Source organism: Pinus tabuliformis, chromosome X (genome assembly GCF_031772625.1).
Source record: "Pinus tabuliformis cultivar Carrire ecotype Pingquan chromosome X, CPIR1, whole genome shotgun sequence".
NCBI lineage: Eukaryota > Viridiplantae > Streptophyta > Pinopsida > Pinales > Pinaceae > Pinus > Pinus tabuliformis.
Window position 1 is genome coordinate 1,503,680,979 of NC_142308.1, and position 23,971 is coordinate 1,503,704,949.

The following is a 23,971-nucleotide window of genomic DNA, read 5'->3' on the forward strand; positions in this document are numbered from 1 at the left end:
CTCAAGTCACCCACTCGGCCTCTGTCCAGCTCATTTATCCTCCAACTCATCTGTTGCCACGAAGCTTCATTTACTTAACCTTTCGTTGGTCCCATCCTTCCAAGCCATCAAACCACTGCATGCACTCTTCCTCCATCTGATTTCTCTGCTCCTGATCCATCACCAGTCCCATCTCCATCTCACCTATCCTCCCACATCACTCCAACACTTCACCATCTACCAAAACCTCCACGGCCAAACATCCTGTAGAATTGCACAGACTTCCTGTAGAAATCCCTGAGTTTCCTGTAGGATCCCCTGCAGATTTCCTGTAGAAGCCTGCAAACTCGGTTGCTGAGCATCCGAATGTGGTAGACTTCTGTGGATCGATGCTAGAGACCCTCTGGGACCTCCCCTAGCCATCCTGACCTTGCCCATGCTTTCCTTCCATTCCAACCGCTCCTGCACAACCAAACCCTAATCAAAAGCATCATCACAATAAATCCAACCACTTAATGAAAAAATACAAAAACATGTCTTTTCAGATGCAAGTAGCTTAGATGCATGTATTTCAGTTCACAGCAAGTAATGGCATTATTGGTAGTGGTTTCATTCACAGTTTTGCATAGTTAGGGTCTAGCTAGTCAAATTAGGGTTTACTAGGGTTTACATGCTTTGTTGGCTTTCAGTTTCTTTCTGCAGATAGATTAGTCTCCTTTGAGTTAGCTTTCATCCATCATTCATAAAGCTTCTTCTGTGAGCATATAGAAGTTGGCTTGAGCCCTAGCGGACTTGTGCCAGCTGACCAAGTGACAGCTGCGACAAGAGCTAGTACTTGTGCATACAGCACCGTCGCTTCCAAGTTTGTACGAACTACCGGGTTGATAAAATTAGAGATAGGAAGCTCTAGGAGTTGTATCATTATTGCTACAATACTGGAGCCCACCATCCTTTTTGGCGCCGTTGCCGGGGAAGCGTCAGAGTATTAGTAATTGTTGCTTTTCTTCTACTTTCTTACTCTTGCCTTCTGCTAAGTAGTTTACTTCATTTCCATTCTGCAAAAGTAGTATAGATATTTCCTGCTTTCATAGATTAGCATTTCCTACTTTCATAGATTAGCATTTCCTGCTTTCATAGATTAGCATTTCCTTTCTGCAAGCGTAGACTAGCATTTCCATTCTTGCAATTTCATTTGAGCAAAGTAGAATAGTTCTTTCCTGCTTTCAGTTTAATTCTGCATCTTTCATAGTTAGTTGTAGATCAATCTGTCTCAGTTTTGCAGGTACCAAAAGAAAAGCAAAGCAAAATCAATCAAAAGAAAAAGAAAGTCTTTTCCATTTCATGCCTCATAGGAACCGAGATAGATCAGGCAAATTCCTACCGAACACCCCCACCACATCACTGAGTCACCCTTCTCTCTTCTTTGGTGACAGTGACCCAGAAGAACCTATAGGTGAACATCCTGAGATATCCAAAGACCCTATAGTAGAAGAAGAGTTAGAGACCACTCCATCTGAAGCTATGGCTGACAATAGAAGAGAAGATGAGAGAATAGAAGGTGCCTTCCCCATCCGAGAGACCAATGGAGAGATGAAAATGAAGAACATTAGCCCCTCCGCCTTACCTCACTTCCATGGGATGACCACTGAAGATCCGGATACCTTCCTGTTTGAGTTTGCTGTCCTTTGTAGAACCTATGACTATACTGAAGATGAGCAAAAGTTGAAACTTTTCCCTTCCACTCTTAAGGATGCAGCACTACGCTGGTTCATGGGCTTACCTGGGAATAGTATCACCACTTGGGCTCAGATGCAGCAAGTTTTCAACACCAAGTACCGGGATTACTGTAGGTCCAAGGAAACAAAGGGGGAAATCTTTCGGATTCCATGGGAAATGATGAGTCCTTAGAGGATTATGAGGAGAGGTTCCAACTAAGCTATAAGCGGGCCAGGTGCACACTTGACCCTGAATCCCTCAAGTTGGTCCTGCTCCGAGGAGTCCCTGAAGACCTCTTAGATACCCTTCACATGTTAGCTGGGGGGGACATTTACCAACTGCCTTATGAGGACATCAAGACTGTGTTTAGAAACCACTCCCGGGCAGCTCGGAAACGAGGTAGAGGGAACCACCTCTCAACTAGTGTCCCTTTCTCCAAACATGAGCTTGCAAATCAATTAGAAGATCTTAAGAGTGAGGTGAGACAGACCATTGCCATGCAGCTTGACACATTCAGGATTCAGCAAAAGAAAGAAGAAGCTGAGAGAGCCTTGGCTATCTTCTGCCCTAGGTGCACAAGGAGACACCCTAAGAACGAATGTCCATTGCATTCGATTGAAGTGTGTTTCGTTTGTGAGGAGGACCATCCCACAAATCAGTGTCCAACCTTACCTGGGTTTAAAGCCATGTACCAAGGGACAGAAGCTCCCACAGAGCCTCTCTATTACCTCAACCAAAGGAGGCCACAGGGATCTAGACCTTATCAGCAGGGGATGCAAGGGGCATCTCAAGCTTATTACAGCCCCAACCAATCGACTCCTATGCCTTCCTGGGGTCCCCCTGCTCATCCTTCATGGTCCATGCCTCCTCCATGGTCTTATCCACCGTAGTACCCCACTCAACCTACTTCTCATTCATATCACTCCCATGCCCAGCCACAACCTCAATGGAATGCACCTCAGTCGGGGTGGAGGCCCCAATACAACACTCCTCCTGCCATCTTGCCTCCACCACCAGTTCAACCTCAGCCATTACCTCCTGCTCCTCCAAGGCAACCTCAAATGCCTGCTCAACCGAACCCGAACCCCAACAATAGACAGGCCCAGCAGGTATACACTGGGGAAACCTCATGCCCTACCTATGCTGTGGAGATCCAGGAGATCAATCTTCGATCTGGAAAGACTCTACCAGATCGCCAACCTCCTCCCCCAGAGGATGAGGAAGATAAACAGGAAAGTGAACCAAAGGCTATTCCACCCTTTCCTGAGAGACTCACAGCCACCACACAACCCAACCCAGAGGAGGATGAGCTTCTGGGTGAGCTCAAGCAGTTGTGTGTAAAAATACCACTTCTCCAAGCCATCAAGGATGTGCCAATATAAAACAAACTGGTTAAGGAGAAGTGTTTCAAACACCCAGGCAGACGGAAGAAAGATGCCTCAACTATCAATTTCATAGGACAACTATCTAACCTTATGTTAGGACAAGTCATCTGCCCAAAGTACCTAGATCCTGGAAGTCCTATAGTAGATGTTCACATCAATGGCACCATTATACCTCACACCTTGATTGATCTGGGGGCCGCCATTAATGTGATGACCAGGGATACCATGCTTAAGCTTAATCTTCAGGGTTCCTTGAGGAAGACCTCGACAGTACTGCAATTAGCAGATCGCTCCACCGTGACTCCCGAAGGGATTGTGGAGGATGTCCTGGTCTCTATTGACTCTTGGGAATACCCTGTAGACTTCCTGGTTCTGCAACCAAAGGCCAAGCTTACTGGATATCCTCTCATTTTGGGAAGGCCTTGGTTAGCTACTACAGATGCTTACATAAGTTGTCGTGCAGGAAACATGACCATCAAAAATGGTCCCATGTCCAAGTAGCTAGTCCTATACCCTCCTGCCCAACCCTCCTTAGAGCATGACTTACCACTCTGGTTGGAAGAAGGAGAGGAAGACGAGGTGTACTCAGCACCTCTGTGCACCTTAGATACCACTAGAAGAGACCCCCCAACCGAGGATGACTTGATCGAGACCTTGATCCAGAATCCACCTTCCAGTGCACTACCCTTAGAGAAATTGGTGGAGGATGCCCAAGCTAGCACCTTAGTGGATCTTTGTAAAACCAACCCTGTTACTCCCAGAGTCAAGAATGTGGAGTTCGGCCCTGAGAAAGCATTGAAGATCAGGTCCTCCCTATCTCCTTCCCAGGAAAAGGAGCTGTGTAGTCTGTTGGCCAACCACCTAGATGCTTTTGCTTGGAGCTATAAGGAAATGAAAGGAGTCCATCCTTCGGTCTGTACCCATCATATATACATCAAAGAGGATTGTAAACCGGTTAGGCAACCTCAGAGGAGAATGAATCCAGCCCTTAAGGACATTGTCAAGGAAGAATTGCAAAAACTGTTGGATGCCGGATTCATCTACCCCATCTCAGATAGTGAATGGGTGTCCCCTCTAGTGTTGGTTCCCAAGAAGAATGGGAAATGGAGAATCTGTGTGGACTACCGAGAACTGAACAAAGCTACCAAGAAGGACCATTTCCCTCTACCTTTCATAGATCAAGTGTTGGATGGACTGGCAGGAAAGAAGTTCTTCTCTTTCCTGGATGGGTTTAGCGGGTACAACCAAATCCAAATCAGCCCGGAAGACCAAGATAAGACCACCTTCACTTGTCCTTGGGGTACCTTTTCCTATCGAGTCCTTCCCTTTGGGCTATGCAATGCTCCTGCTACCTTTCAGAGAGCTGTCTTGAGCATCTTCTCGGAGCTGGTCCATGATGCAGTAGAAATCTATATGGATGACTTTACTCCTTATGGGGCCAACTTCCAGGAAGCATTGTCCAACCTGGGAAAAGTCCTAACCAAATGCACCGAGATGAACTTGTCCCTTAGTCCTGAAAAATGTGAATTCCTAATGACTGAAGGGACCGTGCTAGGCCATACCATTTCTTGCCAAGGGTTGCAGGTGGATCCTAACAAAATTGCTCTCATCAAGAGGGTTCCACCTCCTCAAAAGGTAAGGGATGTCTGGAGTTTCTTGGGATTAGCAGGATACTACCGGAGATTCATTAAAGATTTCAGCAAGCTAGCCTCGCCATTGTTTGGCCTGTTGGCAAAAGATGTGGAGTTTAATTGGACTGACGATTGTCAGAGGGCTTTAAATGAATTGAAGGACAAGTTGGTGTCAGCCCCAATCCTGAGAGGTCCAAATTGGGCCCTACCTTTCCACATCCACACTGATGCCTCGAACAAAGCCATAGGTGCAGCTTTAGGACAAGTTGAGCAAAAACTTCCATATGCCATTTACTTTGTTAGCAAAAACTTGTCCAAAGCTGAGTTGAATTACACTGTAACCGAGAAAGAATTCTTGGCTGTGGTACATGCACTGAACAAGTTCCGACATTATATTACTGGTTACCAGACCTTTGTACATACTGACCATGCTGCAATTAGATATTTAATGAATAAACCAGATGTGAATGCTCGTATTATTAGATGGTTACTTTTATTGCAGTAGTTTGATTTGACCATTGCTGACAAACCAGGTAGAGAAAATGTTGTTGCTGACTTTTTATCGAGATTGGATTTGTCTGCAGATGAGGATGGAACAGTGGATGAACAGATGCCCGATGAACATCTGTTTGCTATTTCAATACTCTCTCCATGGTTTGCTGATATAGCAAACTATCTTGTTTCAGCACAGTTCCCTCCACACCTATCTTCCAGAGAGAAGAGCAGAATCATCAGAAAAAGTGCCTCATTTACTTGGATCGGGGGCAATATGTTCAAGCTTGGCCCCGATCAGATCTTAAGGCATTGTGTAAGGGAGGAGGAAGTCTTTGATATCCTCCTCACTTGTCATGATGGGCCTTGTGGAGGACATTTTGCAGCAAAGAGAACTACCTTCAAAATCCTGCAGGCAGGCTACTATTGGCCCACACTTCATCAAGATGTCAGAAGATATGTCAGTCAGTGTGACCAATGCCAAAGAATAGGGAAACCGACCCAAAGGGATGAGATGCCTCTCCAACCTCAAGTGACTCTTGAGCCATTTGAGAAGTGGGGCATGGACTTTGTGGGCCCAATCAACCCCTCTTCGAGGCAAAGGACTTACATCATTGTGTGTACTGACTATTTGACAAAGTGGGCAGAGACCAAAGCAATCAAAGCAACAACAGAAGAAAAGGTGGCCGAGTTCCTAAGAGAAAACATCTTCTATAAGTTTGGCTATCCAAGAGAGCTGGTCACCGATCAAGGGAGCCAGTTCACCTCCAACCTGGTTGAAGATATCCTAGCTCATCACAAGATCAAGCATAGGACTTCCACCCCTTACCACCCTCAAGCAAATGGGCAGGTGGAAGTCACCAATAGAGCATTAGAAGGGATCTTGACTAAGGTGGTGAGCAGCAGCAGAAAGGACTGGGCAGATCGCCTGGTTGAAGCCACATGGGCTTACAACACCACTTGGAAGACCACCATCGGCTTCACACCGTATGAGCTGGTCTATGGGAAGAAAGCTTTGCTGTCCATTGAGTTTGAGTACAACACTTTGAGGATGGCAGCTCAGCTGGACCTAGATCTCAGCCATGCACAACAAGAAAGGCTACTGCAGCTGAATGGACTGGATGAGCACTGAATGCAGGCCCTCCTTCACTCAGAAGTGGTTCAACTTCAGAGGAAGGTGTGGCATGACCAACATCTCCATGACAAGCAATTTCAGCCAGGAGATTGGGCTTTGTTGTATGACTCCAAATACAAAGACTTCAAGGGGAAGCTGAGAACCAGATGGCTAGGACCATATGCAGTAGAGAAGTGCCATGAAAATGGATCTGTCCTCATTAGAACCATTGATGAGGAAGCCATTCCCATGCTTGTCAATGGGCATCGATTGAAGATCTACATGAGACCTCTCTCAAGACAAGAGTTCATCAAAACTATGGAGAAATCTGTATTGGTCCTAGAGAGGGGTTCTGCCTCTGCTTCTGGCATACCCTGTGGGATATGAAAAAAAAAAAAAAAAATCGGAAAAAAAAATAATAAAGATCCTTGGGTGAAAACCTCTCTGAGGCGCCCAAGGCAGGTAGTAGGGGTGAAAACCTCATTAAGGCGCCCATATTGTCTTTCAAAAAAAAAAAAAAAAAAGGGAGAAAAGGTTTGAAAAAGATCCTTGAGTGAAAACCTCTCTGAGGCGCTCAGGGCAGATGGCACGGGTGAAAACCTCTTTGAGGCGCCCCTGTTATCTTTCAAAAAAAAAAGAGAAAAAAAAAAAAAAAAACAATAAGCAAAACATGGTAAAATTGCATGCAGGTTGCAGATGTTCTATGGAGGAGAGAAAGCCTTCAACTCAAAGCCAAGGGTCCTTATCATGCTGTCAAGAGACCTCACCAGCACCTCCTCCAAGGGTACCCATGTTTTTTCAAGGTATGTGCAATTTTATCATGGTTTGAATCTTCTACAGGAAGATGCTGTCTTTCTACAGGAAGATGCAGTCTTTCTACAGGAAGGCGCGGATTTTCTACAGGAAAGTACAGACTTTCTACAGGAAGGCCGAACTTTCTATAGGAAGCTCTGTGTTCTACAGGAAACTTCCTGTAGAAGTTTGGGACGGCCCAGAATTCATCTTAAAAGGAGATTTAGTGACTATGGATTGGTTTGGATGCATGCAAGCCTCTGTTGGCACCCTTGCACATTGCTGTCACCTTGCTCCACCATCCTTGTCGACATGCGACCAAGTTCCCTGCACCAACAAAGAAGATCGATGAGTTCTCGCGGGAAAAGCCATTTTCAAAGTTAAACAAATGCTGGGATCTCATACCGCAGGCATCAAGAGCTCCGGGAACGTGATTGAAAGGCCAGAGCCTCCGTCGTGCAGCATGCACCCAAGGAGAAAGGACTGTTACGAGACACCTCGCGGGAATCCTGTAACAGTTCAACCTACTCGAGTGGATACCATTCACAGCACCGCCATCTGAAATGAAACGCGGGCGCATGCAAGCAAAACATCCACTCCATCGTTGGCAGCCTGTAACCACGAGCCTCCGGGTCTGTGTAAGTCGCATGCAGCAGGTAGATCCACTCACCATCGTCCAAGAACTAGAAAAATCGTGTGCAGCCACGCAGGTAAGTGTCTCAACCCTTCCTTCCCTCAAATCGCATGAATTTTACTTTGAAATTGTTTGCATAGCGTAAAATTGAATGGTTGAGCGGCCGTATGGCCAGTCGATTGGCCACGTCGGCTAGTTAAAGTGTAATTGGATGTTTGGGTGGCGGCCACGACAAAGAGAATGAACGGCACGCACGTGAGAACACTCCCGTCGGAAACAATGAGTTTAGCAGAAAAGGCAGCGACAGATCTGTGGGAATGGATGCGGCAGCAAGTGAATACGCAGGCGAATGATGGATGACATCGCCCAACGGTCCGTCGGGGACAGCTCATCCCCCGCGCCACGGATTGCGCCGATTCAAAATCTAATCGGCTAGATCATGTGCATGCATTTATCAACCACCACTTCAAACTCGAGTGGCTATTCTGATCTCCTCTGCGCTTTGATACGCCGAGCTGTTGGCTACCAGAACACCGGTGAAGCATACCTCGAGCGCGGGCCAACTACAGTCCTCCCCGAGAATTGCGCACTGCTTCTATAGGAACACAGTTCTACAGGAACGCAGTTCTACAGGAACGCAATTCTACAGGAACGCAGTCTACAGGAACGCAGTCTCTTACAGGAACGCAGTCTTCTACAGGGAAGCGGGTGCCTCATGAAAAAAGGTGGCCAATTAAAGAGGTAACCCTGAACTCTTCATGCAACTGGTTAGTAAGAGTGGCAAGACCATCGTCCACAGTCGGGTCATAAAGATATTGGCGGAATTGTTGTTTGTTGTGCCTATGCTGTCGTTCTACAGGATGTCAGTATAAGTAGACTGTGTTGAATTTTGTGGATTATATGCATGCTCTGTCTTAATAGACCAAATCTCTTTTTCATTTGCCACCTTTAATTAAAACAACCGTGTTCATCATGCCGGGTGGGTTTATAAGATGGGAACCCACTGATTCAACCAAATTAAGGGAAAACCCGGCAGTGGTAGAGCTCTTCACCAGAGCACAATGGATGCCTTTTTGTGATAAGCTGCAGGGTTACGATGATGAAGTGGCCGAAGAATTCTTGCAGGCTCTGAAGCCTAAATCCCAGACACTGGCCACAGTGAACTTCAGAGGTCTAAGCCTCAAGCTCACCCCGGAACATATCAGTCGGATCACAGAACTTCCTATGGGTTTGTCGTGGGAAAAGGAAGAAAGAAAGTTGAGCCAGCAGGCAAAGAAAGAATTCTTCCCACCTGAGGAAGAATTCTCGGAGGACAAAAACGGGGTGCGAAGAACGAGCCTGTTGCCACCTTGGAATGAAGTCAGTTTGCAAATCATGAAATATATTACTTGTGAAGGCCGTTTCAGCATCGTGTATGCATATCACTTTCGGTTGCTCACTGAATTGAGGCACCGAATTGACCTTCCTGTAGAACAAAAACTGAGCATCCCTTATTACCTACTGCAGTCTCTAATGGAGTGTGCCACAAAGCTGAAAGAGGGTATACCAGATCAGATATCCCACCATGGGTTGATCAAGCTTCTTGTGGAGGATGCATTGCACTAATATAAGGTCCTCCTCTCATGGGAATCCTTCCGGAATTTAACAAAAGATGGAGACATTAAAATGTTGATCGAAGAAACGGGTTCCTCCAGCAGTGAGGAACAAGAAGCAGTGGCCGAGGAACAGAGATAAGAAGGCCAGAAGACCCGGACCACAGCACAGAAGAGAGGACAAAGGAAGAAGCATGAGGAAAAGGAGGAAAAAGAAAAAGGTGGCACACCTATCTTGTCAGCAAGGGAAAAGAGGATGAAGAGCAGAATGGACAAAGCTGAGGTGGTCCACGTCAGCCCAAGTACCTCAACAGCACCTGCAACCAAAGCAAAAAGAAAAACTCAGGCAGGCAAGCAAGCGGAGGTGGAGACACCTGTGTCTACAGGAAAGCAGAAACAGGCTTCTACAGGAAGCCCGAAAACAAAAACAAAGGCTTCTACAGGAAGCCCAAAGATCAGTGAGAAACAGGCTTCTACAGGAAGCCCAAAAACAAAGACAAAGGCTTCTACAGGAAGCCCGAAAATTGTTGGGAAACAGGCTTCTACAGGAAGCCCAAAAACGGAGACAAAGGCTTCTACAGGAAGCCCGAAATTGCAAAAACAGGCTTCTACAGGAAGCCCGAAGACAGAGACAAGGGCTTCTACAGGAAGCCCGAAATTGGAAAAAGGGGCTTCTACAGGAAGCCCGAAGGTCATTGAGAAACAGCCTCCTACAGGAAGCCTGAAGACAGAGAGAGGGCCTTCTACAGGAAGCCCGGGAGTGGCTAAAGCCGGGTCTTCTACAGGAAGCCCAAAAGCGGGAAAGAAAGAATCTTCTACAGGAGGACCGGAAGTGGGCAAAGCAGGGTCTTCCACAGGAAGCTCGAAATCTGAAAAGGAGGGGCCCTCTACAAGGAGCTCTGAGAGAGCAAAACGCAAGAAAGAGAAGGCTGGCATTCTCGAAAAGGAGGCAGCAGCGACGCTGGCCGCCCTCAGTACACCTCCAAAACCGAAGGAGAAGAGGGAGAGGGAGACCCCTCTACCATCTGAAGCCAGGAGAAGCAAGAGGATGACCACGGGCAAGCCACAGCCTCCACCCAGCAGCCAAACCATTTTAGGGGATGTCCCTACTTCACCCAGTGCAAGAACCCCCTCTAAAACATCAGCCACCCTTGAGAAGGGAAGCCCAAAAATAACTTCCTGGACACGAAAAATAGGCCAATCGCCTTCCGAAGCCCGACTCAAGGAAATAGGGAAGGGGGAAGAAGCACCACCTTCGTCACCACCCTCGGCAGAAAAGGCAGGACCACCAAAAACAGGAAAGGAAAAGCATGCTCCGGGCTCTAGTTCTCGGCCAAAGACGAGGAGCCAGAGCAAAGTTGCTCAAGGATGAGCAAATAGTTTAGCTGGGGGGTGATGATGAACCCCAATTTTTGGTACAATTTGGGCTCATTTGGCCTACTTGCTCTGCTCAAACCATTCATTTTTTATTGCTTAGGCATTCATTTCTTGGTTTATTCGTGTTGTTTGTAGGAAGAAGGGTAGGCATTCTATCTACGTGACTAATGCATGATGCTTTCAGGTTTTTGGCATTAAAAGGGAGAAAAGACCACGAGAAAGGAGACAAGGAGACAATGAGGTGGCACTGCTAGTTTTTAGGAGAGGATGTCCACAGTCTTGGGGGCCTTCCTCGTGATTCCCACCATAGCTCAGAGCTCCAATCCATCTCCCCACCGAAATTAGAGGCAGCCAACTGTTCTACAGGAACAACAGTTATAACTGTTCTACAGGAACAGCAGTTATAACTGTTCTACAGGATCAGCAGTTTAACCTTCAGTTGGACAGCCGAGCTCCACAAATCAAGGACACCTGTTGGATGACCATTTTGCATAAATACTGAGGCCGTAGCCTTGGATAGAAGCTTTTTGAACTTTTGCATTACTCTTGTAATTTGGAAGTACGAGCTACAGCTCGGTTTTTGTTCCTTTTGTAAGCCAGTTTTGGCATGATATCAGATGTTTGGTTATGAATAAAACAGGCAGATTTTGATCTCATTCTGAGTTTCTAAGGGAGCTATAGCTCTCAGGTTAGGGCCCAACCTGAGAGCAATATATCTCCTCGGTGTTGTAATGTTATTTGCATTTCGTTCCAGCACTTTGAGTTTTTACTTTGACATGCAATTTGAATTTACAGTCTGTTAATTTAGTCTTTTTCATGAGATTGAATAGGATTAGTTCATGGTGAGTTTGCTTTCAGTTGCTTAGATTCGATAGGAGGATAGCTATAATTTATTGGAGCTCCAGAAAAAGGTTGTTAAGGCTCACTGCCATCTCTGTTAGGGATTGGGGTGCAGTCCATAACCAACCACCAAAAAGAAACGCAGTTCTTCTCACTTCCATGCAGGCTGCAACATAGTCATTTTCGTTGAAGATCCATTCATGCACTTTTGATATTGAACCATACTTCTACATTCCACTTCCATGCACGAGTTTCCTTTCTTGGTTTTCCATTGTTGTTCATAGGTTTCATGGCATAGTTACCATAGGTTAATGAATTCTCGTTTTTTTGATGCATAAGTCATTTGTTTCATTTACGCTGCTCCATATCATTCCACTTCCTTCTTCTTCTTCTTGATCTCTCCTCAAGTCACCCACTCGGCCTCTGTCCAGCTCATTTATCCTCCAAATCATCTGTTGCCACGAAGCTTCATTTACTTAACCTTTCGTTGGTCCCATCCTTCCAAGCCATCAAACCACTGCATGCACTCTTCCTCCATCTGATTTCTCTGCTCCTGAGCCATCGCCAGTCCCATCTCCATCTCACCTATCCTCCCACATCACTCCAACACTTCACCATCTCCCAAAACCTCCACGGCCAAACATCCTATAGAATTGCACAGACTTCCTGTAGAAATCCCTGAGTTTCCTGTAGGATCCCCTGCAGACTTCCTGTAGAAGCCTGTAAACTCGGTTGCTGAGCATCCGAATGTGGTAGACTTCTGTGGATCGATGCTAGAGACCCTCTGGGACCTCCCCTAGCCATCCTGACCTTGCCCATGCTTTCCTTCCATTCCAACCGCTCCTGCACAACCAAACCCTAATCAAAAGCATCATCACAATAAATCCAACCACTTAATGAAAAAATACAAAAACATGTCTTTTCAGATGCAAGTAGCTTAGATGCATGTATTTCAGTTCACAACAAGTAATGGAATTATTGATAGTGGTTTCATTCACAGTTTTGCATAGTTAGGGTCTAGCTAGTCAAATTAGGGTTTACTAGGGTTTACATGCTTTGTTGGCTTTCAGTTTCTTTCTGCAGATAGATTAGTCTCCTTTGAGTTAGCTTTCGTCCATCATTCATAAAGCTTCTTTTGTGAGCATATAGAAGTTGGCTTGAGCCCTAGCGGACTTGTGCCAGCTGACCAAGTGACAGCTGCGACGAGAGCTAGTACTTGTGCATAGAGCACCGTCGCTTCCAAGTTTGTACGAACTACCGGGTTGATAAAATTAGAGATAGGAAGCTCCAGGAGTTGTAGCATTATTGCTACAATACTGGAGCCCACCACCCTCCCACCCCACTTTAGTAGGCACCTGATTCACATTCATCAATTTCAGCATAGAAACATCTAGCTTGGGTTCTTTGGAGACGTTCCCTCCCACCTTAGGCTATGTAGTCACCTGCTACTTCATCAACAATCAACATCATAGTTATGGTTCAACTGCACAAAATCCTTGTCATCGAAGTCCATTTGTTAAGCCACACACTATTATTATCATAGTTGGTCATAAGAATTATAGGGTATCTCTATCCTCGGATCTTTGTTTGTCATGGTTATGGGTCATCCACAAACCCACACTTCATCGAAGTCCACTTGCTAGGCCGCACACTATCAGTATCACATTTGGTCACAAGCATTACAGGGTATCTCTATCCGCAGATCTCAGTTTATCATGGTTATGGGTCATCCACAAACCCACACTCCATCAAAGTCCAATTTCTAAGCCGCACACTGTCAGTATCATAGTTGGTCATAAGCATTACAGGTTATCTCTATCCTCGCATCTTCATTCATCATGGTTATGGGTTAACCACATAAAACCATTCTCTTCAATAGATCTTCATATTCAACAAAGGCTTCGTAGGAGGGAACTTCACACAATGGGGATCATTGCTTCTTAAGGATGGAGGAATGATCCGAATAGAAATTGGCATCAACCCATGGCATTCATCCACCCATGTTATTCATCCACCCATGGAATTTACCCATGGTATTGTAAGTGGCATCCACCCATGGTATTTATCTACCCATGGTATTGTAAGTGGCATCCAGCCATGGTATTCATTCACTCATGGTATTTTCCCATGGTTTTGTGACATCCACCCATGGAATTTACCCATGGTATTGTAACCAAAAAAGGTTATAAGTAACAAGTCACATTTTGTAAAGGGACAGATTGTCCACCACAATGTAGCTTTTACATTTATTCTACATTTTAGTAAAAAGTTTCTTTGTGGTTTTATTTATTGTGTGTTCTCTCATTTTCTTTCTGGCATTACAATTTTTTAGATCTTTGGGGCCTCCCCCCAAGATCCAGATCAAAAATTGTAGAAAAACTACCAAATTAAAAAGATGTATTGTGAGCCAGTGGATAGGTGGGTGACCACCGATATCCACCTAGATCAAGGGCATAAAGAACATACCAATCATTAAAAGTACAATTTGTAATCTTAGACGATTATGTTTGGGCATTACAGAGGTAAGAAGATTGTCAATGTGCTTTTAGGGTATCCATTTCCAAGTTTAACCATCAAATATATTTTTCTATTACCTCCCATTACATAAAACCCTAGTTTTATTCTTCATTTGAGAAAAAAAACTTTAGGGAAGTGAAATTTATAGGTGAATGATTTCCCTAGTGCTAATTTGTGTAGATGAATCTAATGAAATTGATGATTCAAAAATCCATGAGAAAATTATCATTTTATCACAATTCACAACTCACAGCTTGAACCCATTCAAGATAAGGGAAAAAATTTTCTTGAGGGAATAAAGGAAACCCCAGCATTGGAATTGCAGTCAGTGAGCTCTATCAAGTGTATTTGGACATGGTGGAAGTGTTATTGCTTTCCATGCACTTCCAAGTCTTTTATTTTCAATTTTAACCATTAAATGCATTTTCTAATGCCTCGCATTATGCAAATCCCTAGTTGTATTCTTCATCCAGAAAAACACCTTTGAGGTGATGAATTTTCTGGATGAACAATTCCCCTAACACTACTCCAAGTAAACGAGTCCATTTCATTTTTTTGTGAGTTGCAACTGATGACCCATAACCCTTCAACATTAAAGGAAACATTTTTCCCAAGGCATACAAAATATATAGAGCATTAAAATTGCATTATGTAAGATTTGGTAGGAGTATGTGAGCATGGTAGAGGTGAAATTACTATCCCCACACTTCTAGGGAAACCATTTCAAGTTTTACCATTTAATGCATCTTTCCTACTACCACACAAAACACTAATTTTATTATTCATACAAAAACATATTTAGGGTGCTTAAGCTCATGAGTGAAATATGCCCATGGAGTTATTCCATGTAAATAATTCAAATGGAACTAATTATTTGTTGATCAATAAGCTCATTTTCATTTATCGTAACTTGCAACTCGTGACATAAATCCATCTAGGGATAAAGTAAACATTCGCTCCAATGGCATAAAAAACACACCAAACATCAAAATTATGTTATGTAAACTTTGGAAGGTGCATTTGGGCATGGAATGCATTTTTCAATTTCCTCCCATTTTGAAAAACCCTAGTTTTCTTCTTCATATCAGAAATGCCTTTAGGGAGGTGAAGCTCATGGGTGAACAATACCCCTAGCTCTACTTCATGTAGATGAGTCCAATGGAATTAAGAATTCATTGATATGTGGACCTATTTGGATTTTATCATGAGTTGCTCTTTGTAACTTAAAATTATTCAAGGACGAAGGAAACACTTGTCCTAGGGTATTGGGTGTGGGATCCCTAAAGGATAGTTTTGGGGCTAAAAGCCCATATTTTGGTCAAAATTTATAATCCAAGTGTAAAGACTCCGTATTTTATGGTCGTAGAGCGTGTAGGTGTTAAAGAGTCATAGGGTTGTCCACCCTTATTTTGGAAATGTAATGTCGGCTATAAAAGATCTACCCATGGTCTGCGGACCATGGGATTGCAAGAATAGAGCTAAGCTCTAAGAAATCAATAAAAGGAATCAAGAAAGCAATGAAGATATGATGTATAAGAGATAGCTCTAAAGTAGAAGTCTAAGTTTGGGTTGTAGCGTAGGTACAGGCTCTGCAGCTGAGTGCGCAGAGGTCTAGAAGTCCGCAGCTGAGCGCATGGACCCTTGCATCTAAGTGCACAGGGCGGGTCGAGTCTGTAATTGTCTAGAATTATCAATAAAGAGAATTATTCTACAATTTCTACGTCTTTATTTCCTATTTATGCATCTTATTTTGTTGCGTATAAACTTCACTTATAATGCTTATATGATGCGCGAATTTATGTAAATGTGCTGGTTAAGTGAACGTAAGTAAGAACATCTATTTACATGAAGCTAACTAAGATCGGTTAATAAGATAAGTAAGACACTTAGCCTAGTTTGGGAAATATTGTAGTTCGCTGCCCTAGCAATGCAAAAGTCCCTGAGCCACAAGTTAGGGCTGCGCGAAAACCAACTGTACCCTTTTGTGAAGTACTGAAGAGAGGAACAAAGGTCTAAGAAACCTACGTGAAGGCAGGTATAGATGGAATAAACTAACATCACAACCATATCAAGGTTCCAACATCCCCCCATACTGCTTCGAGTGAGACTTCAGTCTACGCTCCACGGGTTGATGCTGAAAAGGCTAGTAGTGTAGGGATTTGTTTGGCTAACTAACGTTGAACCCGGGTTAGGGCCCCTCAAGCCAACAAATGGTTCTGTTGCCTGGACTAGAATCTGCATAAGGGATGTGTGATGTCGTATCACTGCAATCCAACTAAGAAAGAAATCGAAGGCTGGTTGGACAGAAGGATTCATGAGTTCGCAGCACAAGAAAATAGAAACCCGCGACTGTCAAAAGAACAGTGGTTGGACCAATACCTGTATACGGAGATCCACAAAATCTTTTTCACCTCCTTTCCTACTAAGATATACGAGTGGATCACGAAGCTAGTAGATAGCTAAGGAAGGTGGAAACTTGACAGTTCTATTGTGTGTACCCATGAGCTAGTGCGAAGGTTGGAAGTATCAGAGGATAATATCGATCATGCTGTCGATCATTGGCTCAATCACGTCATAGGAGGATTTTTTACTGAATTTGCGGTCGACACCTCAGTTAACTATACCAAGGCGGAGCGATGCTTTTTCAAAGGACCGTGAGGTAAGTACGTAAATTCTTTGAATACTTGGATTAAAATGATGTTGTGCGAAAAATGGGTTATGCAGCTACCTTGATGTTTGGGACTATGTGAAGCGGAAAATTTTATAGAAATGAAGGAAATAAGGGTTCAGAGCATAGCCCCTTGATTTCACCTCTACGAAGAGATGAAGAAGGAATAACAAAGGTCTCTCTGTGAAGTGCTATTCAGTTAATCAGATAAGGATTCCCGCGAATACCACCCCCGTCCACACCACTTTCGACTTCACCACCATCGCCTCCAACTTCACCCATAACACCTCCACATCCACTGTGATTCAATATGGCAAACACAGTGAAGTTGCCTTTGTTCAAAGGCTTGGGAAATGAGGACCCAGACCAATTCTGGTTCATTGTGAAGGTTGTCTGGGAAGCTCAAGGTGTTACAGATGATCACATAAAGAAGGGGACACTGGTTAGTGCTCTGCAAGATCGCACGCTAGCCTGGTACATTAAGTACCCCAATGATAACCCGAATGCTAGAGTAGCATACATCCAATCAACACTAAATAGGGAATTTAGCAAGCCTAAATCTGGAGCATAGTCAATTATGGGATTCAAAGAGATCATGATGCAACAAGGGGAGACACCTTGGGAACTAGATTAGAGGTTAAAATGTATGATCCACGTAGCCAACATGAATTTGACAGATAGAAACCATCGTGAGTGGTTTGTGGCTTCACTACTACCACACTTAAGGAGCGCATTGTCGCAATAGAAGATAACAAATTAGGCAGAGGCCTTGGAGATTACCATGAGACTACATGAGACTCCGATACAGAATCCTAATCTAGGAGTCTAGCAAATCCATGCATAGTTGAAGAATCTGTGCCTTGAGATGCAAAGTTTGAAGCAAGATAGGACGGTTTGGCCAAAGGTATGCGAAGAGGTATGGTGCTTGAAATGCAAGAGTCAGCGTCATGACAAATACCATTGCCTAGTCTTTTCAAATTACCTTGCAAGAGGAGGACCAATGACTTTAAGGCTGGAAGCTAAAGCAAGACCTAGTGCAGTGCCTACTTTATGGTGCACTATCTATCAGGTAGCTGGAAAACATGCCACGAATAACTGTCACTTTCTACAGAAGTATGTGCAAGCACTGCAATAGTTGTTCTGGAACTTCTGTAGGTCGATAGGAAATGATGAGCGTACTTGCAGGAGCTATGAATTGATGATGGATAGAACTCTCACCTACAGGGTTCAGGACGAAATGTGACCCCTTGACCAAAATTCTGGGATGGCACGCACAGGATTTCAGGGGCGGCGCGGATGAGGTCGAGGAAATTGATTTTCTACAATTGCGGAGGACCAGGACACTATGTTCGCAATTGCACTAATCTATGTCCGCAATTGTACTAATCCAACACATCCGTCATGCAAGTATTGCACATTGTTTGATCATGAAACAGAAGATTGTCCTACGCTGATATCTAGGATACGTGACAAAGAGGCGCTGCTACCTCCCCTGAATCAAAACTTGCAGATGATGAGGTCTGAGCTGCACGAGGAAGATTTGAATGTAAATATAGTGCTCCGGAGTGGAATCGCGATGGGAGATGACAAGGGAAAACAACCAAAAGATAGTACTTGGGTTCGCAAGGCCTCGAAGAAAGAGGCTGAGTTTGATTTGGAATACGCTCATGAAACCTTCATGGAAGCTAAGAAGAACTTCGCTGAGGCCTCCACCTTAGGAAGCAAGGATAAGCTTGAACCGGAAATGGACCCCTCTATACCCACAACTTTCCTGGAAACCTGTATGAAGTTACTTCACCATAGTAAGGCTGTAAAAGGGTTACAAGAACTCATCAATAGATGCGTTGGAACCATGTCAGGTGAACTGCACATAGTACGAAAGATTGGCAAGCATAAGACAAGGACAGGGCGTGAAATGAGACTCACCACGCAGATTAGAGAATACGAAATGGATTAGGTCATTTTGGACCTAGGGTCAGTTGCGAATGTCCTACAAAAGAAAACTTGGGAGAGAATGGGGAGACCTGCACTACAATGGTCTTCGATTCAGCTAAGGATGGCGAATCAAAGGAAAATCATACCCATGGGGTGGCTGTAGGGGGTGATCGTGGATATTAAGGGAGCAAACACACTGGTAGATTTTGAAGTAATAGATATTATAGATGACATCAATCCCTACCCTGCGAACCTGGGAATTGACTGGGCTACTGATATGAATGGGGTAATCAATCTGAAGAAGCGAAAGATAACCTTTGAGAAGAAATCACTGTGCATAATAATACCCCTTGATCCTGCTGAGGGATCGCGCTATATAAAACCAATATGCAATTATGAGAGTGATGATGATCTGGACTGCATATATAAGATAATAGTGCGAGACCGAGATTGGGTGAATCCCACCGTGGATGGATAGATTATGTGGGATGGTGAGAGTTCCTACACTTTGGAATCCGACGAAGAAATATAATGCTGGCAGAATCAGTTACATGAAGTAACTATGCTAAATTGCAACATGATGACCCAGTCGTCGCACTGTGTGTCGTCAGAGGTAAGAAATCTACCTATTTATGATGGTCTAAATGAGGTAGATACCTTTTTGGATGCATTTGAAAGAGAGGTGCCAGAAAAGTAGTGCTTCCAGGCCTTGGACTGGGAACTGCATGCTACGCCTGCAAGATGGTGGGGTACGCACAAGGGAAGCTTTAATGATTGGCATGAATGTAGAAGGATGATGCGAGCATGATTTGGGAAGCCTAAGATGCAACTGATGGAAAAATAAGATGGACAGAATGATCTGTGCATGCATCTAGCCAAATGGATGTAGGCTGACAGAGAAAAGCCACAACCTGAGTGGGTGCACCTGTTCTGTCATACCCTGGATGTTATCCCAATGAATTGGTATATAGAAATAGAGCTCCGCCATGGGGCAGGTGAATGGGATATCTTGCGTGAAGGATTCATGATGAAATTCAGTTTTGAGGACGGGTTTGACAGTATTGATGAAGCACTACAAGAGGTGAAAGCAACCATCTTTAGGACACCACATGATCCTTTAGACCTTATTCAACTTGAATGGGCTACTCAACTGATTCGCACGCTAGAATGTTATAATGTAACTACTGAAGAGGAAGACGAAGGTCTGTGGAAGATCAAGATTCTAGAAACAAAAGGCCACCACGAGGTTCAAGGACCACAGATTGAGAAACCTGATATAACCGTGCTAGTGAGAACTAAACAGGGGAACATTGGTACAAAGGCAAAACCCAAATTCGCGAAGATTGGAGACTACTAGGACAATGCGATCGTGGATAAGGTCACTAAATTGCTCTGTGAATACTAGGACTTATTCCCTACCAAGTTTACGGATTTGAAAGGAATAATCAGAGATCTAGGAGTGATGAAGATCACGTTAAAACCTGACACGGAACCAGTTATGCAGAGGCCTTATCGCCTAAATCTGAAATATAAGGAGAAGGTCTACTTAGAGCTAGACAAAATGCTAACAGCACGCATCATTGAGCCTGTGGAAGAGTCTGATTGGGTAAGCTCAATGGTGGTGTAGGAGAAGAAGCAAAAGGATGAGATAAGGATATGCGTGGATCTCAGAAAACTGAATGATGCTTGTGTGCATGATCCTTTCCCGACTCCATTCACGGATGAAGTGTTGGACAATGTAGGTGGTCGGGAAGCATACTCCTTCATTGATGGGTTCTCTGGGTACCACCAAATCAAAATCGCGCCAGAGGATAGGAGCAAGACAACCTTTGTGACTGAGTGGGGTTGCTTTCAATATACTATAATGTCGTTTGGATTGAAGAATGTGCCTACTATCTTTTCGCGCATGGTTGTTGCGACATTCAAGGAATTTATTCATAAGTTCTTGGAGGTATATTTTGTTGATTGCACTATATTTGGGCTGGTTAAGCGCCATGTATCGAGCTTGCGCTTGATGTTGGATACCTGTCGAAGATACCAGATCGTGCTCAACCTCAAGAAGTGACTATTTTGCGTTCCTTTTGGGAACCTATTGGGGCATGTGGTTGGCAGACAAGGGTTGATGGTAGACCCCGCGAAGATCGTGATGATTCTGAACTTGGAAGCGCTGAGGAATGTGAAACAGTTGTGCGCTACTCTGGGACATACAGGATATTAAAGGAAGTTTATCAAAAGCTATGCTCAGATCACTGTACTGATGGAGAAACTGTTGAAGAAGGATGTCACATTCTGCTGGAATGATGACTGTAAGAAAATCCTGGATATACTGAAAAAAAAGATGGTTACCATGCCGATTCTAGTCTTCCCAAACTGGAAGAAAGATTTTCATGTACATGTTGACGCGTCATGTATAACGCTTGGGGTAGTACTAACACAGGATGGTGGAGAATGCTTGGACCAACCTATAGTGTTCGCAAGCTACAAATTATCCAAAGTAGAGAAGAACTATTCCACCACTGAGCGCGAGGGACTAGCTATGGTGTATGCGCTCCAGAAGTACCGGCACTACTTGCTAGGAGGCCACTTTAAAATGTATACGAATCACTCTGTGCTGAAGTACCTGGTCAATAAGCCTGGGTCGGGGGGCTGAATTTGTAGATGGCTCGTATTGTTCCAAGGCTATGATTTTGAAGTTGTTGTGAAGCCCGGACGCTTGAACGTGGGACCAGACCATCTGTCATGCATCAAAACAGGGGAGGAACCTAATAACTTGGAAGAAGGATTGCCTGGCATGCAACTATTTGTAATGCATGTCGCGGATGGTCATTTCAAGGATATCATACACTTCCTAACAACAGGAACTACACTGGAAGGATATTCTGTCTAGCAAAAGAAGGAATTAGTGGTGCACGTGGCAAACTTATCTGTCATTGTTGGGAATCTATACAAGATGGGGATTGATGAGATATTGCGATGGTATGTACCTGAGTTTGGAAAAAGCAAAATCCTCACGGATGCTCATGGGGTCCTTGTGGGAGGACATTATGCAGGGACAACAATCGTGTAGAAGATTCTATGCGTTGGGTTGTGGTGGCCAACCCTTCATCAGGATTTAAAAGCATATTGCAAGGCGTGTGATGTATGTCAAATAATAGGCAGGCCATCATAGAGGGATGAAATTCCTTTGAATCCACAAATGACATTGCAACCCTTCGAAAAGTGGGCAATAGATTTTGTAGGACCCATTCAACAACAAGGGAAGACAAGCCTGGGGTACAATATCATTGTGACGAAGTACTTGACTCGTTGGGCAGAAGCGTAGTCGGTGAAGGATTGCATGGCCATGACTACTGCGAAGTTCCTATTTGAACATGTACTAATGTGATTTAGATGTCCAAGGATCTTGATGAGTGATTGTGGTACGCATTTCCTGAATGAGACCATCAGCGCACTAACGGAGAAATTTTAGGTATATCACCAGGAGATCACACCTTATCACCCACAGGCTAACGGGATAATGGAGGTGTTCAACAAAGTGCTTGAAAACACACTGACCAAGGTTTTCAATGCCCAACAAAGTGAATGGGACCTACGCATACCTGCAATATTGTGGGCTTATCAGAAAACATACAAAAAGCTGACAGGACAAACCCATTTTAGGCTTGTCTACGGTGTGGAAGTCATAATGCCTATGGAATACATCATGCCTAATCTATGCATAGCAATGCTCACAGGTATGACAGATCGCGGAGCCATGGAAGAGAGGCTCGTGCAGTTGGATGAGGTTGAAGAAGAGAGATTTTTTGCTGGATTTCATCAACAGGTCCAAAAGTAGCATGAAAAAGCGTGGCATGACCAACATATTAAGTTGCGCACCTTTAAGGTGAATGACTTGGTGTTGTTGTATGACATTAGGTTTGATAAATTTCCAAGGAAATTCAAAATGCATTGGCTACGGCCCCGTCACATGGAATAAGTCGATCTTGCGGACAAGATAGACCTTCCTAGAATCTAAAGAAGACCTAATGACAAGCAAACCAACCAGACACTATCTTTCTCTAAATATGCTTTGATAAACAATAGCAAATAAGTGTTTTTAGGGCCTACCTTAGGTCCAACGCAAGCTTGTGGATTCCCTCGCTCCTTTGATCCAAATGAGCTCTTTTGTCATGAATCTGCAAACACAAACAAGGCAAACAAATTAAATAGCACCTGAAAAGCCAATTGCATAAAATATATTTAACATGAAAGTCAAGGAGTCCATGAAACAAATAATCATGAGATACTTGTTGAGAAAAATGAGTTTGATTGTATTAATTCAAAAGAAGAAGAACTTTACAACCTTTGCCTTGACGCTATACAAGCTCCTCCTAGGGTCCAGCAAGAAGTCTCCTCTACTTTGACAAGTTTCACTCACTCCCTAATGAAGCCAAAAAGGTATGTGATCTCTCCTCTTAAGCTCAACTAGGGAGTCTTGATTTCACCAACATTTACCCTAAAAAATGTTCAGCTTCTAACCTCTCTAGCAACCAGCCCAATGTCTGTATTTATAGTGCAATGGAGGGAGGTTACTAGGTCCTCCTTCAAAGGGATAAAGCCCTCCTTCAAAGGGATATCTCCTCTTATCAAGGGATTAGCTCCTTCTCTTTTGGGATGCATGAACCACCTCAAAGCGAACAATCCACGTCAAAATTCCTTCTAGAAACCTCTAGAATTAACCCAAAGTGAGTTTTTTAAGATAAAACTTGTGCCTTTTGACTTTCACAGGGGTCCGCACCTACACCGTTAGGGACAGAGCGGGCAGGTCTGCAGTTTTTGTACACAAAAGGTGCGGGACCGCAGGTGACAGTGAGAGAAAGTGCGGAACTAGAGTTACATTGATTTTTAATGTCTTTCTCTCATTTTCAAAGCTTGATTTGAAGAGCTGAGGTCTGAGACTTGCTTAGGAGGACAATACAAGTGATGATAGACCCATACTGACTGCGAATAATCATAGTGACGATATTTTTGTGTAACAGATTGCCCCCTAAAGTGCGAAGTCTGTATTAGATGAGGGTTTCATTGATCATTGAGGAAGAGTGAAGTACTTTATCATTTCGAGGATCATCTTGTGGAGAGCCCGGTTGGAACCTGTAAAAACATTCAATGCAAGATATATATATGAGATCATATCATCGCTGAGGTAGGCATTCCCATACTCAGATCAAAACTGACTAGAAAAACTAATTACTGCTATGATACAGGAATGATCTTGTAAAACATCACTATTATAGACTCATGTGGATACAGTATGGACGCA